The 27,380-nt window shown below is 40.6% G+C and overlaps 1 protein-coding gene across 3 annotated transcripts in view; it reads left to right on the top strand.

Annotated features, from left to right (window-relative positions):
• Nucleotides 1-27,380, top strand: part of frmpd3 (FERM and PDZ domain containing 3) — an 85,905-nt gene that overhangs the window by 37,543 nt on the left and 20,982 nt on the right. For 2 of the 3 annotated variants that reach the window (XM_005719742.1, XM_005719740.1), the window contains exon 1: nucleotides 5,475-5,531. The exons of the other annotated variant lie outside the window; for it this stretch is intronic. The gene's annotated coding sequence lies outside the window, so the exon portion shown is untranslated. Of the gene's footprint in view, nucleotides 1-5,474; nucleotides 5,532-27,380 lie in introns of those variants that run through there. 3 annotated transcript variants of the gene reach the window in all.

Here is a 27,380-nt window from a genome sequence, read left to right as displayed (position 1 = left end):
ACATTGTCACATCACTTTAAGTGATACGAGCTGATTTTTATTCTATTATTTTTCGTAGGTACACTGTTTACACTGGCTGCCTTAACTGCATGCATATGCACACACACAGTTCACTCTCACAGGCTGTAATTACAATGAACACTTGTTGTGTTTGCAGACCTGCCAGCGCTTCCCACTCCCACAGTGCAAAGAAGTTGGCCAAAGAGAACAACCCCTGGACTAAGCATCTTAATTAGCAAGTATTCTTTCTTTTTTCTTTTTTTTTTTAAATAAAGCGTGCTACGGCAGAGGACACAGTGAGTAAAGGGCAACTCACAGTTTTCTATTACAAGCTTAACTTGTTAGGAGCTAGCAAGAACATCTACCAGCAGAGCAGATGTTCTTGCACAAAGACACACAAATCAGTAAGTACTGTATGTCCGTGAGCACACATACTGACCAAATGCGTGCGCTGATCTACACGGTCGCACACACACACACAGCACAAACTTGCAGCCTTGCATTAAATTGAAACCATTTATGCTTGAAAAACAGCTGAACCACTGCGATATCAGCAAGTCTTGACACTTCAGCAGGTTTATTATGGATATTCCAAAAATTCCTACCCACATGCATCCAGTGGCTACATTGGCCACAGCCATGTGTTATCTCACAAAAAAAAGGAAAAAAACCCCAAAGCACTTCCTCTTATAAGGAGAGGGCCTTTGAAGGTATTAGGATGCATATTGACATTACAGGACCTTGAGCAATTACAGGTCTTATCTTCCTGCCTGACAAACAGTCCGCTTCATTATGGGCTTTTAGCTGACACCTTACCTCAGCCTTTCCCACTGAGCCATCGCTGCTAATGCAGAAAACGAAATTCCTAAGAGGTTTGTTAAATATACAGTATCTGAATTGTTTAACTATAATTTTCTTCTTTAATGGTCCTTTTAAAGATTCCATTAGTGAGTGGATGCAGCGAATGGCAATTGAAGAAAGAGCACTGAGGGATGCAGAGGAGGAGGAATAAGTAATGCACTAACTTCTGAAGGAAAGCACGGTCCACAGAAGTTCTTTTAAGTACAGTATTTGGCAATTACTAGAAATAAAGGAGATTCTCTTTTTTTTCTCAAGGCTAATTGTGTGGAGAAATCGTCGAAGGAGATTGCATTTCTGATCATCGATCGATTTGTGTGCTCGTTCTTTTGTGTTGGCAGAAGTTTTGCGTATTTAAAGTGCATTGCAGCAAATTACACACGCGTTTGCTTCATTCAGATCGAACTGAGAAGCCGTGAATGAACAGCAGTTCTTGGCTGAGTTATTTTTAAAGTTATGGCTACAAGTGTTGAGCCACAAACCAGAATTCATAAAACTAAAATAAAAAAGCCAAATAGTTGCTGGTTTAGGATGCTCTCATGAGCATATGTGGACAGTATCACTCAGGACCAGAAAACTTTGATTGTTCGCTCATTCAGATCAGTGATGTTTGTCTTTATTTTTCCTTTTTTTCAGTGAAAAATGAACATTTAGACCCATGGACTAATCAGCTCTAATTGCTGATGATGACTAATTGTACCTGCCATGAGATAGCTCGTGATGTTACCATAGTAACACAGCAGGAACCATCCTAGTGGGTGTATTGTTTATAAAAGGATGCTGTGTACAATATGTTACCCATTAATTAAAATGTGAAAGCATCTCAAATTTTCAATGATAACTGCACAGAGTTTATTTATTTTTTCAACATCTTTACCAACTAATCAAACCTTAACGAACCTAAGCCTAAAATAGACAGCAATAGTATTTTTTTAGCCTTAGATCAGGTCAGGATGATGTGGTCAAGCTTTGAAAAGAGCACTGAGTCAAGGATGAGTTTGCCCTGGCTGCAGAAATAACCCCAGCGGGGAGTTGTGAAGGAGGAGGATAAGAAAAGAAGGTGTAGAAAGACACTGTTTGTACATGACAAATAAGAAGCGTTATAGTGTGTGCCCTGGGAGAAGAGGGGAGCAGAGAGGGTGAAGATGTGCGCTGAAAAAAGGGCTGGGCCCTGTTTATGGAATATACGAATCAGATGATGGATGTACGACGGAAGGAGAGAAGGTTAAAATGAGGAGGAGACGAGGGAGGAGAAAAGCAGTGGGAGTAATTATGGTGATGGGAGGATTAAATGAAGGAGCAGGAAGGTCTTTCTAAACATTATGGTATTGACTAATCCATGAATAGCAGGTGGTGAAAATGTCTGACCGCTCCTTCAGCATTCATCAAAGAAAAACACCAACTCACCTGGCAGTGCGTTCAACAATCAGCTGACTGAACCTGAAATAAATTACATTTCACTTGATTTAACCAAATGTCAGCTTCGAAGGCAAAATCCACACACAATCCAAGAAATCTGTCAGGCAGTGGAATAATGAAGCAGAAATATCGGTGGCTTTGGAGACAGTGGGGAGTATGAAAACAGTTACATCAAATCACTCAATTAAAGTGGACCCTCTGTAGAGGTCATTTACTTCACCATGCTGAGGCCTAACAGCAAAAAGTCTTTAAATCTTTGAGCATGTGGAGTAAGCAGACAAATACATACGGCAATGCTGATAAGACCATCTATGCAGTGTAATCTTCAATCTGCATTAAATATGAAACCAAATGAAGAAACAAATTGATTTTTGTGGTTATGGGTTTAAAACCATAATTAATGGAACAGCCAGTTCTTTCATAATGGACATTTGTGCCACTGTTTCCTCTGGCAAATTCAAATCCATGTCTTTTCACAGCTCAGCACCATCCGTGATGCCGATGCCAAGACGTGACACATTAGTGTGAGGGAGGAGGCAAACTCATAACTATGATTTCATAATGAAGAATGATGAACTAAAACAAAGACCTTTAAAAATGTGCATCCCATTTTTTTTAAACGGTGATCCTGATTCAAGGCTCGGTATGTAGTGAAAAAAATCAAACTAAATTAAAGCCGTTAAAAGGCAATAATCAAAATCTTCGACATAGCGGTGTGACTGTGTGAGAGGCGAACACTGGTGAACACTCTGGGCCATGTAGCAGCCAAAGTGCAGGAGATTTCCCCTGAGACTGGATAGACTCCAAAGCCGGAGCAAAAAAAATATTAGTATTAGAATTAAATCTATTATTGTGCCCAGAAGTACAGTATCTGCTGAATGTGAAAATAAGCTACTGTTTATCACATTCACCTAAAAGGTGATAATGGCAGCTGTAACTGGATTTGCATATCCCTAAGCCTCACTCTGTTTGCTCCGCTCCACCATAATCAGTATCTGTAGATTACTTAATCTATTATAGTGAAAACACTTAATATGATGATTTTTTTTAATCAAAAAGACCCCTCTGGTCTCCAGTATTAAGAAAATCACAACTACTTTAGCATCCGTGGAGGTTTGAAGCTCTAATATAGTGCCACGGTTGGAGCCAGCCTTGTGAAACGTTTACCCTTACTAACACACGAACCACCAGTGGGGGCTTGCTGGTGCTAATTAAAATCTTCCTACTTTTATGTCAGATCTGATTCTTATTTTTGCATTCTGCACTGGGCATGTAAGGAATCCTCCTCGGTTGGTTGTAAGAAGTATTGCGAGAGAGTTTGTAGCGGTCTCTACGGCTCCGGCGAGTCTTCATTTCTTCTTTGCATCCTGCAATCAAAGCGACATGCAGCTTGTCTTTGAAACATATAATTTATGAAGTGAATTATGAAATACATGCAGATGTTCTCGAGTCCATTAAAAACCAGAACGCTGTGCTCAACAAGAGAAAAGCGTCTCAGTCCGTGTCTTTAGAAAAGTGTGATGAAATATTGAATCAGAGCATGTTTGAGTGATTATGATGTCAGTTTAATGGCATGTTCTGAAACCTATAAACCAATCTAATCTAAAGAGGGCTTTCTGAATCATGAAATTAGTGCAGAGTGTGGGCGAGCAAATACAGGGAAATCAGTAAACTATAAACACGAGGCGAATGCTTAAAATACCTGGATGTGTTATAATGCCAGTCATCCATTAGTCTAAATCAATTTGTCAGCGGGATTTAGCACCAGTGCTAGAGCATTATGTTTCAGTCGCCATGGAGTCCAGCTATCACCTGAGGCATTAGGAAACGTAATGCTTCAACCTGTTAAGGATCAACAGCAGCCACAGCCTGAAAGGAAATAGGAAGAGGGCCCTTATACTGTTCAACATATTCCTAAATCAAAGAAGACACGCAAGAGTGCAATACTCTAAAAATGAAACTGTTCTAAAGAAACTCTGAATTCAGTTCTGGCACTATTTGGAGTGAAAGAAGTCCCCCTGGAACTAATCTGTACACATTGGTCTGTGTTATTACTAGCACAAAGACTTGTGTTGTTGATCTGGAAACAAGAGAAACCACCAACCCACCTAACCTTGCTGAAAGGTGTTAATGAAAACAGCGGAAAATGATCAATGATCACAGTGAAAAAATGTGAATTAACTAATAATATGACAACCCTTTTTTATTATTTTAACAAATCAAACTCATGAAAGACAATTTTTCAATAATATTGCCTGTGACATCTCTTTTTAAGGCTCTTCTGTGACAATTTCTGAAAGATAAAATATTGCACCAAAAAAAGAAAAAGTCTGGCTTCTTGGCCTCAAGATTTTTGATTTACTATAGACATATGTGCATAACTTCTACTCAGTGTTAAACTGGATAAAATTAGTGAGTTTGTAATTAGAACTACCACAGGTAGAAACAAATAGTGGTATTTCATTGATGTCCTGTCCTTAAACTGTGCCTATAGTGTAAAAATCATGGGGTCAAGTAGAGCACAGGCTCAGGGCTGTATGTGAAGTCCTGAATGACTGCTACACATGCTGAAGGCTGTATGCTCATAAATTTTTATCATTCATCTGTTTTTGCTTTCAGTTTGACAGATAGTCCACCAGAAGGAGATGGTCTAAAGACTAGCCTAGTCTAGCCTGTGCAGACCATAGCTTTCATTCCATATGGCACCAAGTCTATTTTCATTTTTATTTAAAATCTGAAGAACCAGAACATCACACCAGCCATTATCACTGCCTTATAAAAAATCCAGCACACTTTCCTGCTCTGAGGTATATCATTATGCTTCTGCCGTTAACCGACTTCCATAAATGTGTTCTTTCCACTGTCATTTACTGGCTGCATCAGCCTGCCGTGCATTATTGCTGCAGGGACATGCAGAAATCTGCAATTATGCCTCTTAAAAACCAGTGTAGACATTATGTAAGCAAGAAAATGTGTGGTATTTTACTCACCCACATACGTAAACATGTTTGATTGTATTACTTACCATGTAATACTTTTTGTTTTTTTTATGTTAGAGCTTGTCTCAAAACTCTGCTTATTTAAGCGTCTGCACAATATGACAAGCATTAAGGCTTTCTTTGCTTTTGTGTCTCTCAACAGGTACAGTACACACACAAAACAGCCCCAGCACTCGTGTGTGTGTGTGTGTGTGTTTGTGGCAGATCCCTGCTTAAAAAAAGAAACTCCTACCCATCAGTAAGCATTCAGAGATCGTAAGTACACCTTCTACCCTACCTTCAATTTTCTCTGACTTAATGTGCCAAAGCTGTATATGTATATACGGCTCCCAAGTTAATATCACACTGTGCGACTGTTGATATAGTACAAAAAGATAAAAGTAATTCAAACTAAAAGGCCTATTAGACAGAGCATGAATCTTGTGGAAAAAAAAGAAGATTTCTAACTCCTTCCCTTTGAGTTTGACCCAACAAAAGCGTATAAATCCTAGTCTTACAAAAATGAATCTCTAAATCCTTTATCAATGAGCCACAGGCAAAAGCTATTGAGTTAAATTTTGCTTAAATACATCTGCGTCTTCCTCACTGAATGATCGCGCTGTAACAAGCCATTTAAAACGAGTCACGCATAATCCTTCTCAGTCTCTGTGTCTTTCTTCAGAAACATAACCTATATATATTCTGTCAGGAGGTTGCGAACCCTGTCTTGGCGGGACTCCTGTGTTGCTATGATATTGCAGTAATGCTGTGCTCGCACGTACAGAGGCGTTTTGTGTGTGTGTCTGTGTGTCCTCTGCAGCTTTTGCTCACATCTGCAATTCTGCATTGATTCCATGCCAGTGAGCAGAGAGCTGATGCAGAGTGGGAAGGGGGGGTGTCTGTGTTATAGCCAGGTACATCAGCTAGCGGCTATTGCCATGGTCGAATGTGCTTGAGGGAGTTTAATAATGCTGCAGTGTGAAAAGTCTGCAGGCAATACAGTAATGAAATTTGCTGCAGTCATAAGACATTGTGTTGAAATGTACTGTATATGTTACATACACATGTCACAAAATTTATTTATTTTTCATCGTTTATCACTTTGAGACTGAAATATCTCAGACTAGGATTTTTAGGCATTACAGAATAGTGTAACAAACATGATTATTTTTCATAAAGGAAACACTCACCCCCAGTTGGACATTTTCCCTAATTAGCATATGAAATATTCAAAACATGTTGTTTATCCTCAGAGCGCTTTAGGATATAAAAAAACAACAACTCATAGGCCACTTATTGTCTTCGAAAGGTGGCCTTTTATGCTTGTCAGACCTCCTCTGTGCCGAAACCCTGCTGTGTATTTTATCACCTCTTTTTGTTAGGGGTTGGTGGTCAGAGACAACTTAAACGAAAAAAGTTTGCAGAGTGTCTCACGAATCAGCTGATAGTGGTCTGCGTGAGTCTGTGAGAGATGTTAGGGATGTAAACTGGCAACCTCCCTCCAAATCGAGCATTTTCATTCCAAATGCAACGTGACGGATTTATGTGCAAAATGTCGTTTCGACCCCGCTACAGAATTTCATTTTTGTTCCCGTGTGTCCTGCCAGTTTTCATCCAGTCTCGGTGTACAATGCAGAGCTTTGCTAAGCCAATAACAGCGAGTCTGCAGCCATGTTTGCAGCTCAGTGAGGCTGCACTTACGCACAGTGGTGCTTTCACAATGCTAATGTCACCATGCTAACTTGCTCATAATGATGATGCTGAAATGGCGGGTATAAATCATGGTGTTCAGCAGCCCGTTTAGCATGTCAGCCAGCTAACGTTGCAAGCAAAAGCACTTAACATAAGGGTCATGGCAATTTGGTTTATAAAACGTATTAGACAAATTTAAAATTTAAGCTAGTGATGCCGTTAGCTGATCATCCAATATACTGTAATGACATCTATTAAATGGGAAGCACAAAAATTAAACCTATCTCATGGTTGTGGTCAGGTATTAGTCTGCACCAAACTACTAGACTGAACAGCACACAGACTGACCAATCGACATGCTGCTAGCGTGACCAAAAAGTTTCATTTCATCAAATCTGTAAACACATTTGACACTTTTGTTCAGTTTGACAGCTGCATGTAGTTGTACCCCACAAATAAAGTGGTGCTCCTGAATGGTGTTACTCCCAGCAAAGAGAGGCCAGTGTCCTTTTCCACTTCACAGAGATTTGAACAAACTGTGATGAGTGGAGAAGGCCACAGTGGACCTGACTTGCCGGGGACAGAAAACATAAAATCATCCTCTGTGAGGGTGGATACAAACCACAACTCAACCATATGGAAGGTATAACTATCAAAGGCAGGAGGGAAAGGAGTCTGTTTTTCTGCATCCGTGCATTATATACATGGTGATGTTTTTCCCTAGGAGACTCCAGTGTAAGCTTTTAAGATAGGGCAAGGGCATTCGAATCCATATAGTGGAAAAAAAACTAGCTCAGACTGACAGATCAGATAGCGATTAAGTCTGAGATGCAGTTAAGCCACAGTCACATCACCAGAAATGCTTCAGAGACACTTAATATAGCAGTGTAGCTTAGCTGGATTTTATTGGACTCTCTCCTCACACTTTCTGCATCAAATTTCTCCTTACATGATTTTTAGGCCGATACTGATTGTGGGATAAATGAAGGATTTATCTCCAAACCCTCCTGAAATATAGTGACAGTAGAAGGTAATAGACACTAAATAGGACACCACAGAGACATCAAACCATTTGAACCATCCAGAGGCAGGTTAGAGACCTGTGCCTGTAGCCTGTATCAAATCTTTTCCAAAGGTTTTCATCAAAGACAGATGTACTTTAATACAGTGAAGCTGCCGTTTGAATCCTAGTTTCAAACACCAGTCTGCTTCGGTTAAGAGGTCTCTTTTACTCTTTTGGTACATTGCTACTGACACGGGAGCTGGCCCAATTCAATGGCTGTATTGATAAAATTGATTAAATGACAGTCTGCCATGTGAGCTTACTGCAGGGTTCTCTCTATCTGACAACCCATGCACTGCTCAAGGACCCCGCTCAAATTTCTCTCCAGCGTCTTTGTTCACATGTCATCAGGGGGCAACATTAGCAGGTGAACTCATCAAAGGCCAGACTGGATTTCCTAGGGGTGCAGCACTTACCAGTTGAAAACCAGCACACAGATCTTCAGCCTATTCTGTTTTTGATGCTGTGACCCTAAAGTCGCTCCATCTCTGCCCTCTCTCCTGCGTCTCCCACACTCGACTTCTCCATCATTTCTGGCTACAACTCTCTCTTTCTTCTTTCGTTTGTGTATGCTCTGGATTCAACTTGTTTTCGCAGTTGAATGCTCTAAGATGTTGAGCTCACAGCAGCCATCAAACACTGCAAATTTCCTTATGTCTGGTCCCTCGAGCTGGGAGGCTCTGAGAGTCCTCAGATGTCTCTTCTCCTTCTGTTTAGACAAACAGATGCCAACATCTTTGGGAAGCTAACAAGGCTAGGCTTGTGCTAACATGTTGATAGAAGAAGAAAAGAACTGCGGTAAAGCAGAGACTGCTGCTTCTAATCGAAGCTAAACTATTGTAAACGGCCAATCACAGGCCGACTGTCTTTTCTTTTTGCAAAGTTCACTATTTAAACCAAGTTTTATCTCTTCTAAATAATAGCGGGACTTTTAGAAGCAGGGTGTACTTCTTAGTCTGTGTGTGTGTGTGTGTGTGTGTGTGTGTGTGTGTGAGTCCTACACGTGTACACGGCTAGGCGTGATCATCTATATGCTCGTCTACATGGTCCTCATGTTCTGTCACAACACTATCTGACAATGAGCAGCTCTGTCACACTGTGTGACACAGCGCTCCAATTAATCACGGAGAAGGACCACTAATGAAGTCATTATGTATTCTGAGAGTTTCATCTTGACATCTACTTTTCCCAGTGAAGAAACGACTGCTGCAGAATTACACATTAAAAAGCTTAAAGGCACGGCGATAATGGATTAGGAAAAATGGAGTTTGACAAGTGAAATGTAACTCTGAACAGAACAAAACAGGGTATGATTTAGTCCGTCTCTGAAAGTGTTTATGTGGGCTATCTCCTTTTTTTCTACCGGTGCTGTTATTTTGTTTTCTTGTCTCCAGATTTTTCTAATGCCTTTATAAATATTTTAATGAGTCCAGGAACACAGACCCGATGCCCCTCTGATCTCAGAAAGGGACATCACATTCATCGTCAAAAATCTATTCATCAGTACAGTTACAATCAAAGAATACAGTCTGCCCAGGGTGTGAGTAAGACTTGTTTTAGCGCTGTATGTGTTGTAAAATAATAACATCCTTAAAAACAGAGAATAACAAGAGCATTCAGAGAGCGCAACTCCCCCTGAAGGGCGAGGACTAAATTGAAACTTTGATGTTTTATGACCTTTTTATTACAACGTGCTGACGTCAGCCTGTTTTTTTGGAACTCCCCAATAGTGACGTCTGCATTATTATCATAGATCATTTATGCTGATGTTAGCATTGTTAATAAGGAAATCTAGTGTGGTATATTGTTCTTTTTGTGTCATTGTTAAATTACATCTTGATGTATCTGTAGCTCAAACAATAAAAATGTCCCCCAATAACTAATATATTGCTATAACGTTTAGAGATGATCCAATGGAAACGAATTTTTCGAATTTGTGTGACCCTGATCTTTGACCTTTGACCTTGAAGCCTTACATTATACACTGATGTTTTTTATTATCTTAAATGTATGATTGGAGCAGTATTAGGATATTATAAGCTGTAAAGGGTAAAGGGTAAGAGAGAGCCGCTGTTGACAGCGCATCCGGTCCTGCAGCATGTCTGCGCTGGTCCAGTCGACTGCCATCTTCCCCGGTAGGGCACAAGCGTCGAAGGCGTTTGGAAAGGGAGGGGGGATCAGTGTGTGCATATCAGTGTATGTGTGTGTGTGTGTGTGTCCAGAGTTCAGCTGAGACAGTGTCCTTCGCCCTGCCAGGCTAAGTAAACAGTCTTTCAGCCAACCCAGGTGGCCTTGCATGGAATGGGGGGAACAGTCTAAAAACAGTCATTATCGGGGTGTTTTGTTCAGCTCCAGCCTTGAGGACGCAGCTGACGCCGAAGGGGTCTCCGCATGAAGTGATGATGGTTTTTACTTTAGTGCGAACAACTCATATGAATTTCAATGCTGTTCTAACAGTCCAACACTGGTCTCTCAATCTCCCGTTGGAGAGCCGTGAGCTTTCTATGATGTTATCCAAACTTACGTTCCGTGATGTTGTCGTTCTTTTTGCTCAAAGAGCAGGTTCTGAGAACTCACGACCGCAGTGCACTTCCCCAAGATGTGATCGAATTTGCGCTCAAAGATGTTATTCGAGCGAGCCCCTCCAGATGTAATCCAGTTTTTCACTCAGAGGTCTTGTTCTGAGTATTCACGGCAGCCGTGCGTTCTCCAAGATCTTCTCCGTGCTGCACTCAATGAGCCCATTTTGAGAAACTCACGCCTCGTCCCATCATTTCAATCCCAGCGGGCAGCCTTGTGGGGGTTTAAACAGCCGGTTCCGCTTCCTTAATTCTTCGATAAGCCAGGGCCAAGCCAGCTCCGATCCGCCAGAACCCTGTTATCATGGTTCCGAATAGGTAGATATCTTCAGCAGTCAGGCTCACCCGAGCCCAGACTTCTCGTTGAGAAGGGGTGTCAATTGCATTTAGAGACCAGTTGATCAAATCCATAATTCCTCTTTTAGGTTTTAGAGAACAGACTGTGAGAGAGTGTTCCAGGGGAAAGTAAGTAAAAACACAAGACAAGGACATAAGAAGCTAAGCAGGGAAGATAAGGGCAGGAGAGGAGAAAAGTGCGACCGCCTTCGCTGAGAGCCAAAACGGTTTCAAGGTCAGCTTTGACTTTGGGTGCTAACAATAAAGGTCAAGGTCAAATGCTTAGTCAACCAAGGTACTCTTGTCACTCAAGGCCTACTATATTGTTGTGAAATTGAAGAGGATCCACAAAAGATTGTGGGTGATATAAAGGTTGTACTGATTTTCCCATTTGCTGTGACTTTGACCCGATTGTCATCAAAATTAAATCAGCTCAAGCTGTTATCACCATCTACCATCACACAAAATTTGAAAATGATATCTTAACAAAATGTGGACTGCTAACAACAAACAGAGAAAAAGGTGGCAAATGTCATGTCAATGGAATCTATCCCCATTGCTCAATATTTTTTGACACTAAGCAGAATAATCTCTATCAGATGAATCGCTTTGTTTACAGTGGTGTCCCAACACACATCACAATGACACTCAAGCAGTTTTGATACAAGACCTGACCTGTGTACTAGCATGACAAAGGCTCCAGTGTCAGCAAAGTCTGGCGAACAGCTCATAGTTGCTTGTCGCTCTGTGATCGTTTTTTCTTTGTGTGCAGATGTGTGTGTGTGTTTTTTAGTGACAGTAATATATTTTCATTTGTGTAAATGTCTAAAGTCTAAAAGCAATTATCAAAAAAAAGGAGAGTTCAGTTCCTCAATGTGTCTTTTAAATTACATTAATGTACAACTAGTTTATATGATAAAAGGATGTGGAAGTGAAATGTAACTCTAAAAAAGAACAAAACAGGATGTGATTTAGTCCATCTCTGAAAGCGCTGCTGTTATTTTGTGTTTTCTTGTCTCCAGATTTTTCTAATGCCTTATAAATATTTTAATGAGTCCAGGAACAAAAACCCGATGCCCCTTAGATCTCAGAAAGAGACATCACAGTCATCGTAAAAATCTATTCATCAGTACAGTTACAATCAAAAAATTCAGACTGCCCAGGGTGTAGCTGAAACTAGTCTGCTTGCACCAGCAATGGAACGCTTCAAGAGACCTATTTGTAAAAATGCGGCTTCCTCAACAGAAGCCACATGAAAATCTTCTTTATGAGATCATCCGTAAATGGCAGCGATCAGCAAACTCATTCTCAACAGGTCCTGAATGCAGCCGTGCATTTCAAATCACCATAAAATGTGACACTTCAATGGCATGCCCCTGACTAAATTGAAATATAAATAAATATTATATGTATATGAACAGTGAGGGAGAAAAATGATTGTTAAAAAAGAATCCCAGCAAGATCTGAATCTGAAAACAAAGAAGCGAAACATGAGCAACAGAGATGCATTTACACAGACACGCGTGCACCCGGCCAATCAAAAACAGCGAGTGACAAAATGTGAAAGGTAATTCTAAAGAGATGAGTAACAGCCTTCACATTGTACCATCGGCTTGTTAATGGATGCAGTGAAAACAGTAAATAAATCGGATTTTTTTTCAGCTTTGTACAAATCCTAAATCAGTGCAATAAATGGTACTCTGCTTTTGTTGATGTCCTGCGTGCGAACAGTGTGTGTGTGTGTGTGTGTGTGTGTGTGTGTGTGTGTGTGTGTGTGTGTGTGTGTGAGAGTGAGTGAGTGAGTGAGAGAGAGAGGCGCTGTTAAAGACCAGCATTTGTAAGAGGATGATGAGGTAGTCTCAGGAGGTTGTACAGTGTATCATCTTACTTATAACATCTCTTTATACCTCATCCTTGAGGCTTACAGCTGCTGCACTGTGAGGATGATACTATGGGTCCCTGATCCTCAGCTTCCACAGTGATCCCTGTCCTATGGAGTATTTAATTACAACCTACTGAGTTACAGTCAGACTGCTGAATACACGCATTCATTTTTGCACTTCAGGGTTACTGTTTTTGGACAATTATTTGGACTAACTTTTTTGTGCTAAAACTACCGTATGTTGGCTTGTTATATACTACCATATACTGGTCAGATTTACTACTGAAATAGCAGTAGTGTGCTATCTCCGTGAGCTTTTTAGGGCCCTTGCAGGGAGGAAATTCTCACTTTCTGACACACCTTCAAAGGGCTATCTGTCAGCTAAGGCCCGGTTTCAGGTCAGTGATGGAGGCTGGGGACTGCAATATGCCACGGAGTATCCTCACACAGACAGAAGTACAAATGTGTGTCTATCTAATAACAGAAATGAGAGTAAAAGTGTGCAATATCCGCAAATACCCAACTGCATAAAGGTGTTTAAAGCTGTACACACTACTTTTCATGCAAGGCAGAGAATGTGAGTTTGTGCTTGCATATATCGTATCTCCATGCTTAAAGACTTTTTGTCGGGGACTCATTATTTGACTACCCTGCGCACCTCCTCCTTACAGACACAAAGACACACACAAATGGTGCACATGTGCACTGTGAAGGCTTTCTGAAGCATGAAATAAGCTTTCCTACGGGAACAGTGAAGAAGAGAGTGGTTTGTGTCCCTTGCTATTTCTTAATTAAGTACGCACAGCTCTTATCTTAAAATCGTAAATGTCACCTTCGGGCTCCTGGCTACCTCTCTGGTCCTCTCTTTTTCTCACGGCTTTTTAGTGAAAATGCTCAAATGTAGTCAGTGTAATGAAGCGGGTGGCCATGCTCCTAATAAAAAGGGGTACAGCGAATAAAGGGTCATTCATTATTTTGAAATCCCAAAGATAAACATTACCACTGCAAATTTTAATGAAGCATAATCCTCTCATCAGCAAATAAGTTGTAAAGTGAACGCAAAACACAACGAATGCATTTGCAAGGTTCAAAATAAGGACCTTTACCGGATATAATAATTTTGTCATTCAAACCTCATCCAGCAATCAGGCTCGGTGGCATCTGAGCGCTCATTTTGTTGATGTTCACAGAAAAATTCATCCCATGCTTCCTGAAGTGCCTCCTACAAGTTAGATTGCATTGTGTGCACTCATTATGTCCTGTACAATCAAGGTGTTCTCACAAAAGCTCACAAGGGTTGAAATCCTATTACTGTGCTGGTCACTCCATTACAGACAAAATACCTGCTGATGGTTTCTTCTCTAAAAATTTCTGCATAGTTTGGAGCTTCGTTTTGGGTCATTTATTTGTTAAGGGAGAAAATTGCCTCCAATCAAGCAGCATCCACAGGGTGCGGCATGATGTGGCAAACACAGTGAAGATCCTTTCTATTCTGTTTGAGGAAGTCATCGCATTCCCCTTCACTGTGTTTGACAGATGATGTCCAGCCCTCCTCGCGTTCACTTTTTCTTCTTCTCCAGCATCGCACAAGTTTCCTACTTTCTAACGCAAACCCCTTGAACTTGGCTCCATCTGTTCATAGCAGGTGTTTCATACCTTCTCCTGTCCTGTGTCTGTGTTCTTTTGCCCATCTTAATCTTTTCCCTTTAGTGCCAGATGTGGCTTTTTCTTTCCACTTCTGCCGTGAAGCCAGGATAGTTGAGTTTCCACTTTACTGTCGATGTTGAGACTGGGGTTTTGTAGATACTGTTTAATGAAGCTGCCAGCTTAGAACCTGTGTGGTGTCTGTTTCTCACACTATAGGCTCTGTTGGACTCATCTTCTTGGCCTCTCTCTTCTCTTTCTATTCTGGGCAGCACCACTCTGTGAACGGAGTAGTACACACTGTTGTTTCCCACATGGAATAGCTTTCATTTCTTGAAACAAGAATACCATTTTGAGACTACAAGCGAACCCACAGAGGCTCGTGCTCCAGACACTCAACTAGTCATATTTCTTGCATCTTTAATCAGCAATACAGCTTTCAGCTGCGCTAACATAATTGGAAAAAAAGACTTTTCTAATGATCAGTCTGCCTTTTAATATAATAAACTTGCACTTTGGTATGGTTATGTCGATTCCTCTGGAACCATGAAGGATTTCTGATTAATGATTCCATTAAGCAGAAATCGTCATCTGCAACATTCCTGACCAATTAAATGTTATTTCAATTAAAAACAAACGTGTTTTATTTTTCAAAAGGCAAGCGTGCTGCAAGGCAAAAAGAATCCTCTGCACTGAATCAAGCGTCAAAACACAGAAGAGTTTATTTTCCAAGATAGGTAAATAGACTCTCAAATCTCCCCTCCCTTCCCTCTCCTTCTCCTTCTCCTGCCTTCATATCACACTCAAGGATGTGTGTGTGTGTGCGTGTGTGTGTGCATGTGCGTAATGCGCTCTGGACTGTGATGAGCCAAGAGGAGGTAGTTTGACGATAAGAAACATATCGGTGCTCGGCACCTGTCTGCCTGGCTACCAACTGACTGACTGACTGACTGACTACACAAGCCAATTGCACGTGAAGTCTCTCTCTCTCTGTCACTAACAAAAGTAATGAGGGAAAAAAAATGTTGTGCAGGCTCGGTTTTGACTCTTAGAACGTTTTCTTGTGTCGTCACATAAAAATCTAACCAAACAAACCTTAAGATGAAACAGAATTTTCATTATTGTGTCAATCCGATTTCAACTTTCAGTATGATCAGAAAAGTCACAGCTTTGAAGACGAAGCAGCTTCGAGGCTCAAACACAGACTATTTTGTCTCACCCGTAAAAAAGCCTCAGTGCATTTGTCACTGTGTAACAAAAAGCTGCACTAATGCTCCTGACAGATTAGCTACTGCCAGTGCAGCTACGCACATTTCAGCTTGTTTTACTTGTTTTAATAGGTGTTCCGGCTCTGATCATATATCCCCAATACAAACAGTTTACTTTACGCACTGTAAAAGAGAAAAAAATGATACACTCTGTATATCTTTTGTCTTTCCAGCTCTGGTTTGTGCTTGGCTCGGCTTATGACTGCAACAGGGCAGCGGAAAGAGGGCTGTAAATGCCATTTAGTACGCAGCGTCATAAAGCACAACCGTTAATTATTTTAATGCCATCAGACGTTCATTTGTCGGGGGCTTATAGTAAACCTAAGCATACACACGCACAAAAATATGCCTGTCTCCAGTGCATCAACCATCGTATCTAATTAACGTCTGACTGCGTTCTATTCATTACTTCCTACGTTTCTGTCCTCCCCAACCCCTCGCGCGCTCGTAAACAAACACTGCATTGCACAAACCTCTCAGCGCCCCTGTCATAACACCACCACTTTGCAATCAACTTTGCTTTCTCAAACTTCACACACATGGCTGAGCACAGGCTATCACACTGGCGTGGAGGAGAGAGGAGGAAACGAGCTGTGACAATTAGCTGAGACAGTGCCGGGGCCTCAAGGAGAGAGGCAGCGTGCACCTCTTAGACACTTCAGGGAAAGTCCACCACTGACGGGAGGTGTGAAATTTACCATAAAATGTTGGAGGAGTCTTTAGTGCTATCTCTTCCCATTCTTGGCGCTGGATTAGAAATAAAGTTATGTTTAGTGACAAAGGCATGAAAAATTAAGGACACTTCCAAAGAACAGCTAGAATTATTACAATGTGACAAGCTTTCACAAAAAAATGACTTCTTCTGTTTATCTGTGGTATAAATCCTCTCATCTTTCTCCTATTCTTGCCTTTACCACAAAGACACAAATGTTCCCAAATGTACTGTAGGAGCAGTCATTATGCAATAGAGATTGATCCTTTCAAACGCTCCTGCAAAAGACCACCCGGAGTATTACCTGCGATCTTGTTGATTATCTCCACATTCCCATCGACTGGCATGTGTCTCCTCCCCCCAACCCAATACTCATGCTGCACTTATCACTCTGTGGTTCCTGATACAGAGCTACGGTATTGATCGCACCCCATTAACAAGGATGAAAGTGCACAGTTGCAGTCTGATTCATCACAAATCACGGTGCAGCCATCACTCAGTGGGCCACCTACACTCACAACTGAAATAAACATCCCTCCGCAGGTAGCCTTCCAACGTGCTACCTTCTATAAAACGATTCCACCAAGTCTACCTCATAAAAGACCAGAAGAGCTGAAGTGCGTGTGTGGCTATACACAATTTATACGAGTCAAAAGGCAACAATGGGAGACGCTATCCCCCCAAAACTATCTGATACACTCTCTCCATTTAATTGTTCTGGCTGAATGCCTCCAGAATCGATATCAATGTGAAACTGGACTTGCTACTTTGTCATCTTTGCAGACAATAAATGGACAAAAGTTGGCGAAATGGTCAATATATCATGAGTCTGTCAGAATAACGTCATAAAGATTGAAAGCAGCATTTGGGCAGTGAGAAAAATAGTTTGAGCACACTTATTTATTCTTGAAAGATATCAAGGAACCATTTTTTTTTCTTCAAATATTGAACACCCTGACTGATGCGAGCGAGCGAATTACACACGACAATGACAGCCGCAACAAGAACTGCATGCAGTCAGCGGTTCTGCTTCAATGCAATAGTCAAGCTCTTTTAGACGCACGCACCACAGCAGGCTGCGTATTCCTCTCTCCTCTCCTTTGCCCAGGGTGCATTAAATGGATTAAAGCACTAAGAGCAGCCAAGCATATATTCATTTCCTCCACACTGAGGATGAGAGCAGCAGACAGCATATTATAGAGTGTCACAAAGTCCCGGGATCATCTCTCCAAATCAAAAAAAGCAGAAGATTAAAATCTTTGAGAGCAGATGCAATCTTCTTCATTTAACAGTGCTGATTCCAAAGTGTTTGTTTGCTTTTTACGCAAGATGAGTGGGAGTTATCCTGCTCGGATGTGAAAGCTACACAAGTAAAAATTAATCACAACATAATTACTAAGAAACAGAGCTGAAGTCAGAAGAGCTTCTGATATTTCTCCAGACAGGTTATGATATTGGTTCTGTGTCATCAGTTTGGATGAAGAATACTTGAGAGGTAAAAGAGATTAAAAAAAAATGCTATGTAGCAAGAGTCAAGGGGTTTCATCCTCGTGGCTATTTTTTGGTAATAATACTCACCCTAAGCAGGATAAACTCTTTCAGATGAATTACCTTGTTTTCAAGGGTGCACCAACACATATTACAATGACACAAAAGCAGTTCTGATACCTGATCTGACCTGTGTATACAGAGGCTACAATGTTAGCGGAATAGCTCAAAGTCTGGCAAATAGCTCGTTGCTTGTCACTCTCTAATCTTTTTGTTGTGTGTGTGTTTTAGTGACAGTAATATATTTTCATTTGTCTAAATGTCTAAAGTCCAAATGCAAATATTAACAAAATCTAATTTAGCTTCCTAGCTGCTGACAGACTTCACTTCATCCCTGTCCTCTAAACTGCATTCATTTACAGCTAATTTACATCAGTAAAAATGATGTGGATGGAGTTTTGTCTGGATTTTTCTCTCTAATAATGTGTCAAAAATAAAGTGTGCTTTATCGTGGCTGTTTTAGTTACTTGGTCATAAAAAAGTCCAATGTTTGTGCATAAGTTAAAATAGCTCAAATATGAATGCATGAAAAACTGATGGAGTATATTTGGTAACCTTATCACCTTTAATATACTCTGCCATGCTCGCAACCTTTTACCAGAGTCCTAGCATGATCGTAAAGCAGCGTTACATAACTCAAGGGTGGATGGATTTTTCTCATCTAAAGTAAAATTGTACACTTCATAACCTCTGCCTCCCATTAATGGCAGAACTCCACTGTAACTGTCATCAGCTACATTCTCCACATAATGGTGTCACTCTGTGTGCTTTACATTGTAATGCTGTACACAGAATGAAATTCATATCAGGTCCTTTTATCAGGTTATGCTGAGGTCATAAACACTACAAGAATAAAAAAGACTGCATGCTTCAAGTCAGTGTTGACTTTCTAAAAACATGCCCTTTACTGCTTTGGCTTCCACAGACTTTTTATAGTTAACTCTAAGAGTCCATCACAGTTTAATTTGATAAAATTAACACAGAAACACTGAATCAACCAATTTGTACATTTTTCCAAATTGCACATCCTTAAATAAAACGATTAAAACGGGTACGTAAATATTTTGCTTTATGGTGAATAAATTATTGCAAAATGTTAGGGAACTATACTCACTGGTGACTTTATTAAGGTTGTTACCTTCAGGTCTAAAAGTCTTCCGTTCCATCACATCCCATAGGTGATCTATTGGACTGAGATCTGGTGACTGTGGAGGATTTTAGCATAATGAACTGTCTTTAACTGTTCAAGGAGCCGATGTGAGATGATTTCTACTTTGTGACCCGGCGTTTCACTGAATGCTGGAAGCTGCCATCAAAGGATGGGTGACTTATTAATGGATAGATATAGTCAACAATAACACTCGGTTAAGATGTCGTGTTTAAACAACACTCAGTTTGGGGTTAAAGAGGCCAAAGTGTGTCAGAACAAGAGACCATTACACCGGAATCAGGGCGGAGCCATGCTTTTGTGTTTAGGCATAATTCTGACGTTACCATCTGAATTTTGAAGCAGAAATCGAGACTCCTCACAACAGATAATGTTTTCCAATCTTCTGTTGACAGATTTTGGTGAGTCCATTTGAAATGTAGCCTCGGTTTTCTAGTCTTATTTGACAGGAGTGGTTCCCAGCATGGTCTCCTAATGCTGTAGTGCATCTGCTTTAAGGATCACTGTGTTGTGCATTCAGTGCTGCTCGTCTGCATACTCTGGTAGTAACCAGTGGTTATTTGAGTTACTTTTGTCTTTCTGTCACGTCAAAGCAGTCTAGCCATTCTTCTTTGACCTCTGGCATTACCAAGGCATTTTCTGCCAGTGAACCGCCACTCAATGGATATTTTCCTTTTCAGACCATCCTCTGCAAACACTAGAGATGGTTGTCTGAGAAAATCCCAGTAGATGAGCAGATTCTAAAATACTCAGACCATCTTATCCTCATTCTGATGCTTGGTTTGAACTTCAGCAGGTTGTCTTGCCTAAATGCATCAAATTTTTTGGGTTATTATTTATTTGTGTTAATAAGCAAACTGATGTACCTAATAAAATGGGAGGTGAGTGTAAAATATTTCGCTGAGTGTCTATATGAGTAAAAAGTAATGTTACCTTTGGCTCTGTGAAAGGACAGGAAATACAATTCATGTAATTCTCAGCTGTTTTAATGTGTACATGTCAGCATTTTGAGTAGGCATTAGATCATCATCATCATCTTTATTTATAAAGCATTTTTAAAACAACCACAGCTGACACAAAGTTCTGTACATTACAAATAAATAACACAAGATCCACAGAAACAACAAACTGTTAGCTAAAATAAAAAAAGCTTTGACATCATTTAACTGGGAGGTTTCAGGAAAAAAAGATGGCATAACTGGTGAGAAGCTAACTGGTAATACAAAAATGTTTTATATCTAACACTTAAAAATTTCAGGCTCAAGAATCAACACAGCTCATTTCACTCAGAAGAATTCAGAAATACCTCAAAATGAGAAACACTTTAAGTGTTTGACTGACTTGTTTAAGTTGCACATTTAGTTAGATACAACACCAAAAAGCTATGCTGACACATTACAAAACCTCAAACAGATTGAATGCACAGCAGTGGATGTTGGTCAGCGATGAGGCAAAAGAAGAGTCAGGCCTAGCTGGACCCAAGTGTGCACGCAGCGGGAGCACAGCAACTCAGCAGGCCTGATAATTACACACCCTGATGGTAGAGCCACTTTGAATTCTCTGCACACTGCCAAAACATACCAGCACTAGATAAGTCACTGGTGAGAGACGGACACGGAGGGAAAGAAAGGGAGGGAGAACTGTTACAGAAGCTCCCAGATCAGCCAGACCCAGACAGCAGGGAAGCTCGCTTGCAAATCAACCGCTTGCTGCGTTCTGAACCTAAGGTGTGGAGTTTTCTGACAGACAAAGCCAATGCACTATGCTAATGGAGCAAATCTTACATTTTAACAGATCTTGCATAGTCTTTGGCATACGTGGAATCATCTCATTGTGCCAATAAGCACGAGCAAAAACACTTTCCCAGTAAAAAACAGCGGTGTTAAAGAAGCAAAGAAGCCAGACACAGTAGAAGCTCAGTGAGTTATGTGCAGTATAGCACAGAGGTCAAACCAGGTATTGTGATTACTGGTGCGCTGCACTGTTACGCCCCCTTGTCATTAATACATGTAAATGCAAAACATGCACAGAACTGCTGTACACCAACCGACACAAGCTCATTAATATTCTCTGTTGGGCTTCTCGTGCTATCTCGAAATGAACAAAAAGCATTTGTAGCATCGGTTTTTGCACAGTTAAGCAAATGCATGCATTAATATAGGGTTTGCTGAAGTGTGCCTGAGTGAGAAAATGTGCTTTGACTATTAAGATGCTGCCCAAATATAGAAAGTGTTGAGAGTGTACATGAAATCAACTGCATGTTGCAGACTGCAGAAGGCCACTTTAATGGCAGTCACGGAAGGGTGGAGCTGGGAGGGGCGTGTGGGTGATATCTCATGGGTGGCAGCGATAGGAGAGGGAGGAGGAGGAGGAGGGGGAAACAGCCATGCTGTATTTCTTAGAGAATGAGTGTGACTCTGTGTCGTTCCGCTGTCAGGCGAGCTGCTGAGAACTGCGTGCTTCACTGAAGGGTGACAGCGAAGAGACAGAGCCGCTCTGCTGCTGTCACTGCCACTCTGCCTCGCAGTTTTCAACTGTGGACAACTGGATGTTGTAACTAGTTGCTGGACCTAAAGGGCTAATCATATCATTTCCCCCATGAATGTAAAAGCTGTAGCCAAAGCCAGATGTTAGCTAATGGTGTCATTTATAGCAACTTTGAAAAAATAAAAACTAAAACACGAAGGAGTCTGGAATTGATTTTGTGAAGGTTGGGAGTCTCACCTCCTACACTCGTGTCTTATTATTTACAGTATTTATACATCCTGAAAGGTTAGGTTGGGTAAATAAAAAAACTAGATCAGGAATGAAAACTGAAGCAGTCACACAGGAAAGATTCAGAGTCTTGTCAAAGCAGAGGCTGCTGAGTAAACTTTGGGGAGAGAATAATGCAATGCAGGCCTGGCTTTCTCCTTTCAGCTCCTGACTGATGAATCAAATGTTGTCAAGTGGAACCTCTGCAGCCTGAGAGCATAGATTCACAATAACCAGCCAGGGAAACTGCATCGCCTCCCTATCTTATTGGTAGGAAGCTTATTGGAATATGACGGCTGGTCTCTTTTCCTGAATTGCTTTTTCCACTTAGGAAATATTCTTCATTGCTTACATCCCTGCCTCTATATTTCATCTGATATTTTTTTCCTCTCCTCAGTTTCGCTGCCGTGTGGCTTCATTTAGTTTTTAAACTAATTCCCCATAGCTGCTCTTTTGCACCACCACACTATAATTTAAAAGAAGGCAAACACATTCAATCATATGCGTAAACAGTAGCGCTGCCATGGCGATATATAACAGACTGGAGGTTAATTTTTTACGGGTGTTCCCCCCCCCCCCATTTATTTCATTTTAATTTATGATTATTGGACTATCAAGCAAGCGTACTGTATGACTCAGGGTAATTTTTTTGAGACTGCCATCAAACAAGTGAGTGTACTTTTGCATGAATATTAAAATGAACTTAAAAAAAGAAATTCTCTGCATTCACTCAACCTCAAACGAAACTGAGAGAGGTGGCCGCTTCCATCTTCCTCGGTTTTAAAGAGCTTATCCACGCTGTTATGAATTAGAAGCAGCTTATACTGTATCACAGGTATATAAAACTTCGTATTTTAAGGCTGGGATGGTGACTCTCGCTCTCACATAGTATAACGTCAATGCAGATGAATAAAAACAACAAAAAAAGGACAGAAATATTACATTTATTTATGACCTCTACAGGTGTGCCGCAGTGTGTGGACGTTTAAACCTGCCGCTTTCCTTCTATAAACATTTGCTTTATGACCAAGAAAGTGAGGGGAAATTCTTCACAAGCTATTACATGGATGAGCTGGCTCTCTTCACCTCCTGCACCTTTTATCAGAGAGGATCAGGCTCAGGAACAGTCTGAGCTTCTGTTTTATGGCACGTTTTAATGGACTGTCGCTATGGGAGAAACCGGCTGTCAGACACGGTTTTGCCATCGTGAGACATGGCGTGTGCTGTTGAGTGTGACCCAACTGTCAAAAAAGTCCACATGCTGGGACTGAGCCTGTGAATGACAGCAGCTGATCTAAGGTGTGTGTTACCAGGGCTTCAAATAATGGTTCGGGATTGGCAGCAGACTATGTGAACTGGACGAGCAACCGGCTCAAGTCACTATGCTATTCCATAAAAAAAAATGGAAAATAAAACGCAGTTGGACTCAAACGCACTGTGCATAATTACAACCATATACCTATAAAAGAGCAGAAACATCTGTCTTCGATTACTGACAAAACAGGAGAGATATTTTCTCAAGATAAAGAAGTGGATCTATCAAATGACCAAATAAAAACCAGGGTGTCAGTCTTTAAGATGCTTCACCAGGTTTGTGTGCTGCTGTTCACGTGTTCTGCTGCTAGTGATGGGAGGGGCTGGGCCATTGTGTGTGTGTTTTTTTCTTAACAACCCTATTCTGTACATATGTTGCCTATTATATATACAATACTGTAAAAAAAAAAAAAGTCATAATTTTCATCACATTTTCAGAATCGTAATATACGTAATAAACATAAGACACACAGGATTATAAGGGGCACTGTCGATTTTCAGAAAAATTAAAGGATTGATTTTAAGTGTGCGGTATTTTCCAAAAAACACGATAATAACGACGGCCCGCTAGCACGCTCTACCAAAAATAGTGCTTTGTTGTGTATCTGACGGATGAAAGCTAAACCAGTTCCACACTGAAGTTGCAGCATTTTTACAAACCAATTCCGGTTCATCCGTTTCATTTAACGATCCACTTTCGCTCTTCTCATTCTGCGTCGCTGCCATGTGCGTATGTAAACAAAGACACTGCGCATGCGCATTTTACCCATATTACCCATATTCTATCGCGATATTTCATTTTCCTATCGTTGCCCAACATTACACCGGTATTACCGTGAACGGTAGGATATAGCCCAGCCCTATGCAGCACTGTTTGCAATTAACTGTCATATAGGAATTGCCTTTCTATTCAACTAAACTATTCCCAGTTGCGTTTAGGTGCAATTATTGCATGTGCCTTCGGAATTATTGATTTTTTTCTTTATTCTGAATAAATGAATGAAGCACCGCATTTATAGACTCCCTTTTAGTTGACTTTGGTGTACACTCAACTCTCAGGTTCAGACGTCTGCCTGCATTTAAGGAAGCAAAAGCACTCATGTTAGAAAAACTGACTTTTCCCTGAGTAGAGCTCAAACTTAACGCACAAATAAGAAAAAATTCAATGTGATATTTTCTTGAAAAGAAACAAAGTAAGAGGGAGATCATCAAACCCTCACATTAAATAAAATCAAACTGTTGCTTTTTAAATGGCAAATATTAAAGCTTTATTTGTACTTGTTTCAGGTCTATGGATTCTTTTTTGTTATCATAACACTTTATGAGAACATAAATCCACCAGTTTTGGTTAAGCTGTCTTGTAGACTGCGTCCTTTGGAAGGTGGGACATTGTGATTTCCATATTGTGGTGAAGGCTATGTGGTTATATGATCACATTAATGATGTAGGAGTGAGTCAGAGGAGCAGCTTAGCCCGAGACTTAACAGGTCAGCACACTACACTCAAGTGGAACAAAGAGAGCTTCAAACATATGGCAGATGTGGCTTTTTTTTATTATACTTGTGCATCAGGATGTATGAAATGGCGATTCAGCCCCTCGGGGATTATTACTGAGAATTACATTAAGTGAACTTAATGCGTCACTCCTGTTTTTGTCTTTTTTTAGTGTCTGCAGTTCAAACTGACACAAAAATATATTTAATATATGTGTGCCATGACTCATTTGCTTAAGATTGAAGTTATATATTAAATATTAGAGTTATAGTACATGCAAATACACCTGTTTATATCGCCCAGATAACCCTATAGGACGTAATATGATAATACCTGTCCACTATTATTTCTTTTCATTTGTCATGTTTGAGGTGCTAACAAAAACAGAGTGATTTCTTGAAGACGTCCCGAGCTGTAGCGTGAGTGCAATCTGTGCAAGAATGACAAGATGTCAGTGATTTAACAAGGCTGCAGCTTCTGCTGAAACCGAAAAATAGGTTTCAGCGTCTTCTTGCTTAATGGGATTTGGAGAAGAAAGCAAAGTTTTGTGTCATATCTTTCTCAAGGTTGTGAACTCCGTCGTGAAGAAGTCACATCCTCTCCAAACCAGACTCGAATTTTCCGATCCTTTTTAATAGTTCCCATCTCCATCTCAAAGACAACTCCTCGTTGAGACACAGCAAGCAAAAACACATTTAGGCAAAGCATGCACCACTCTATTTTCACAAACTGTTTCACACTTTTTGGATTGCTTGCACTCAGTGTGCCATTGATACGGGTTCCCTATGGACTGATCCTTTTTCCTCCTTTTTTAAACTATGAATTGCATGAAAGCAGAAATTTTCATTATTTTTGGAACAGTCATTTATAGTGGTGAAACAATTTGGAAAAGAGGACATTTGTAACACGTGCATTGCATCCAGCTGTTTCAACTTCAAGGCTTAATAACTAGTTTTCATTTATGACTACTCCAGTCAGTAGGGCGCATCACACGGATGTGTTTCCACTCAAATAATTTCACCCCAAAGAGCAAAGAAGGGACCAGCAATTCAGGAAGTAAAAGTAATACACTGGCACATCTTGTAAAATGAGTATTTGGTCTTTTACTACATTTTACATTCATATGAAAAAAGGAAGTTTTAATCACAGACTCTACAGGCCTCGGTTAGTTTGTCAAAGATTAAAGCTCATAACAGTTGGAGTGGGAAAAGGAGGACTTTTTTGGAAGGGTTTCAAGGACAAAGCCTCTTCTTTCTATAAAGAACATGGCAGCACAGCTTAGGTCTGAACAAACCTCAAGATTTCTGGAACAACATCTTTTAGACAGATGATACCAAAGTGGAGATGTTTGCCCATAAAGTCCTGACACAAACGCAGAACACCTCACATTACAAACACCTCATATAAGCTGTCAAAAATGGCAGTGGAGGGGTGATGGTTTGGACCCAGGCACCATCACAGTTAGTGAGTCAACCATCAACTTCTCTGTATACCAAAGTATTCTCCAGTCAAATGTAAGGATATCTGTCAAGCTACAGCTAAAACTTGACCAAAAATATGTAATGAAAAAGGGGAATGATCCCAATTGCAGCAGCAAATCTACAACACAAGCGCTGAAAATGAAAAGCCTCAAAGCATTGCTATGACCAGTTAATGTTCAGATCTTAACCTGACAAAAATCCCACAATGGGACCTTAAGAAAGGATAAGCCGTGCGCAAAAGAATGCCCGAAAACCCCAATAAACGTAAGCACTCTTCACATTTTAATGAAAAGTGCAATCACAATGTTGAGAGAGATGAGTAAGTAATTCAGTAAACTATTATGTTAAGGTATTCCTGCCACAACCTACTGAATCGTGGGGTGTACTTCGTTTTTCATATGACTGTGTAGAGTCCTGTGAAAACTTCCATTTCCACATGATTGCAGTGGGTAGAGGCCATGTATGTAAAGAGTGGACAGTGTTCATTGGTATTAGTCAAGTAGGCACACAGACACGAGTGTGAAAGCATAGGTAAGCAGGTCAGATATGGTAGAGCTAACTTACACTGAGGAAGGACTTACGGTAAGTCACTGTTATTTATGGTGGCCCTGAGAGGCCAAATGGTCTGCAACTTAAGAAAACATCAACAATAAGAAAAACGCTGCAAAAGCACACAAAACACAACGGAAATAGAAAAAACGACAACAGAAATAGGAAAAACAGATTTCCAAAAGCACAAGGGAAGTGTTTCTGGGGAGACAATAACCCGACGGACCAGTTGCAGGAACCCAAAACATGCTAGGTGTGTTTTATCGTGGTTCATATAATACTGATGACGGATTTTTAGGCTAATAGTTAGGCTAACACACTTACCTCTCATCTTTTCTTTCCTCACAAAACCGATAGATCCTCCACTTCTTTTAAGTGTCTCCCAGCGCAATTCTTAGCATATTTTGGTTCCTGCAACTGGTCCGACGGGTTATTGCCTCCCCAGAAACACTTCCCTTGTGCTTTTGGAAATCTTTTTTTCCCTATTTCTGTTTTCTTTTTTCCTATTTCCGTTGTCGCTTTTCCTATTTGTGTTTTGTTTCTTCCTACTTCCGTCGTTTTTTGTGTGCTTTTGCAGCGTTTTTCTTATTGCTGGTGTTTTCTTAAGTTGCAGTCCCTTTGGCCTCTCAGGGCCACTGTAG

Source organism: Pundamilia nyererei, unplaced genomic scaffold (assembly GCF_000239375.1).
Source record: "Pundamilia nyererei isolate P.nyererei 1_Seehausen unplaced genomic scaffold, PunNye1.0 scaffold00001, whole genome shotgun sequence".
Taxonomy (NCBI): domain Eukaryota; kingdom Metazoa; phylum Chordata; class Actinopteri; order Cichliformes; family Cichlidae; genus Pundamilia; species Pundamilia nyererei.
The sequence above is the reverse complement of the archived record's forward strand: the minus strand, read 5'-3'. Positions and strand labels throughout refer to the sequence as shown.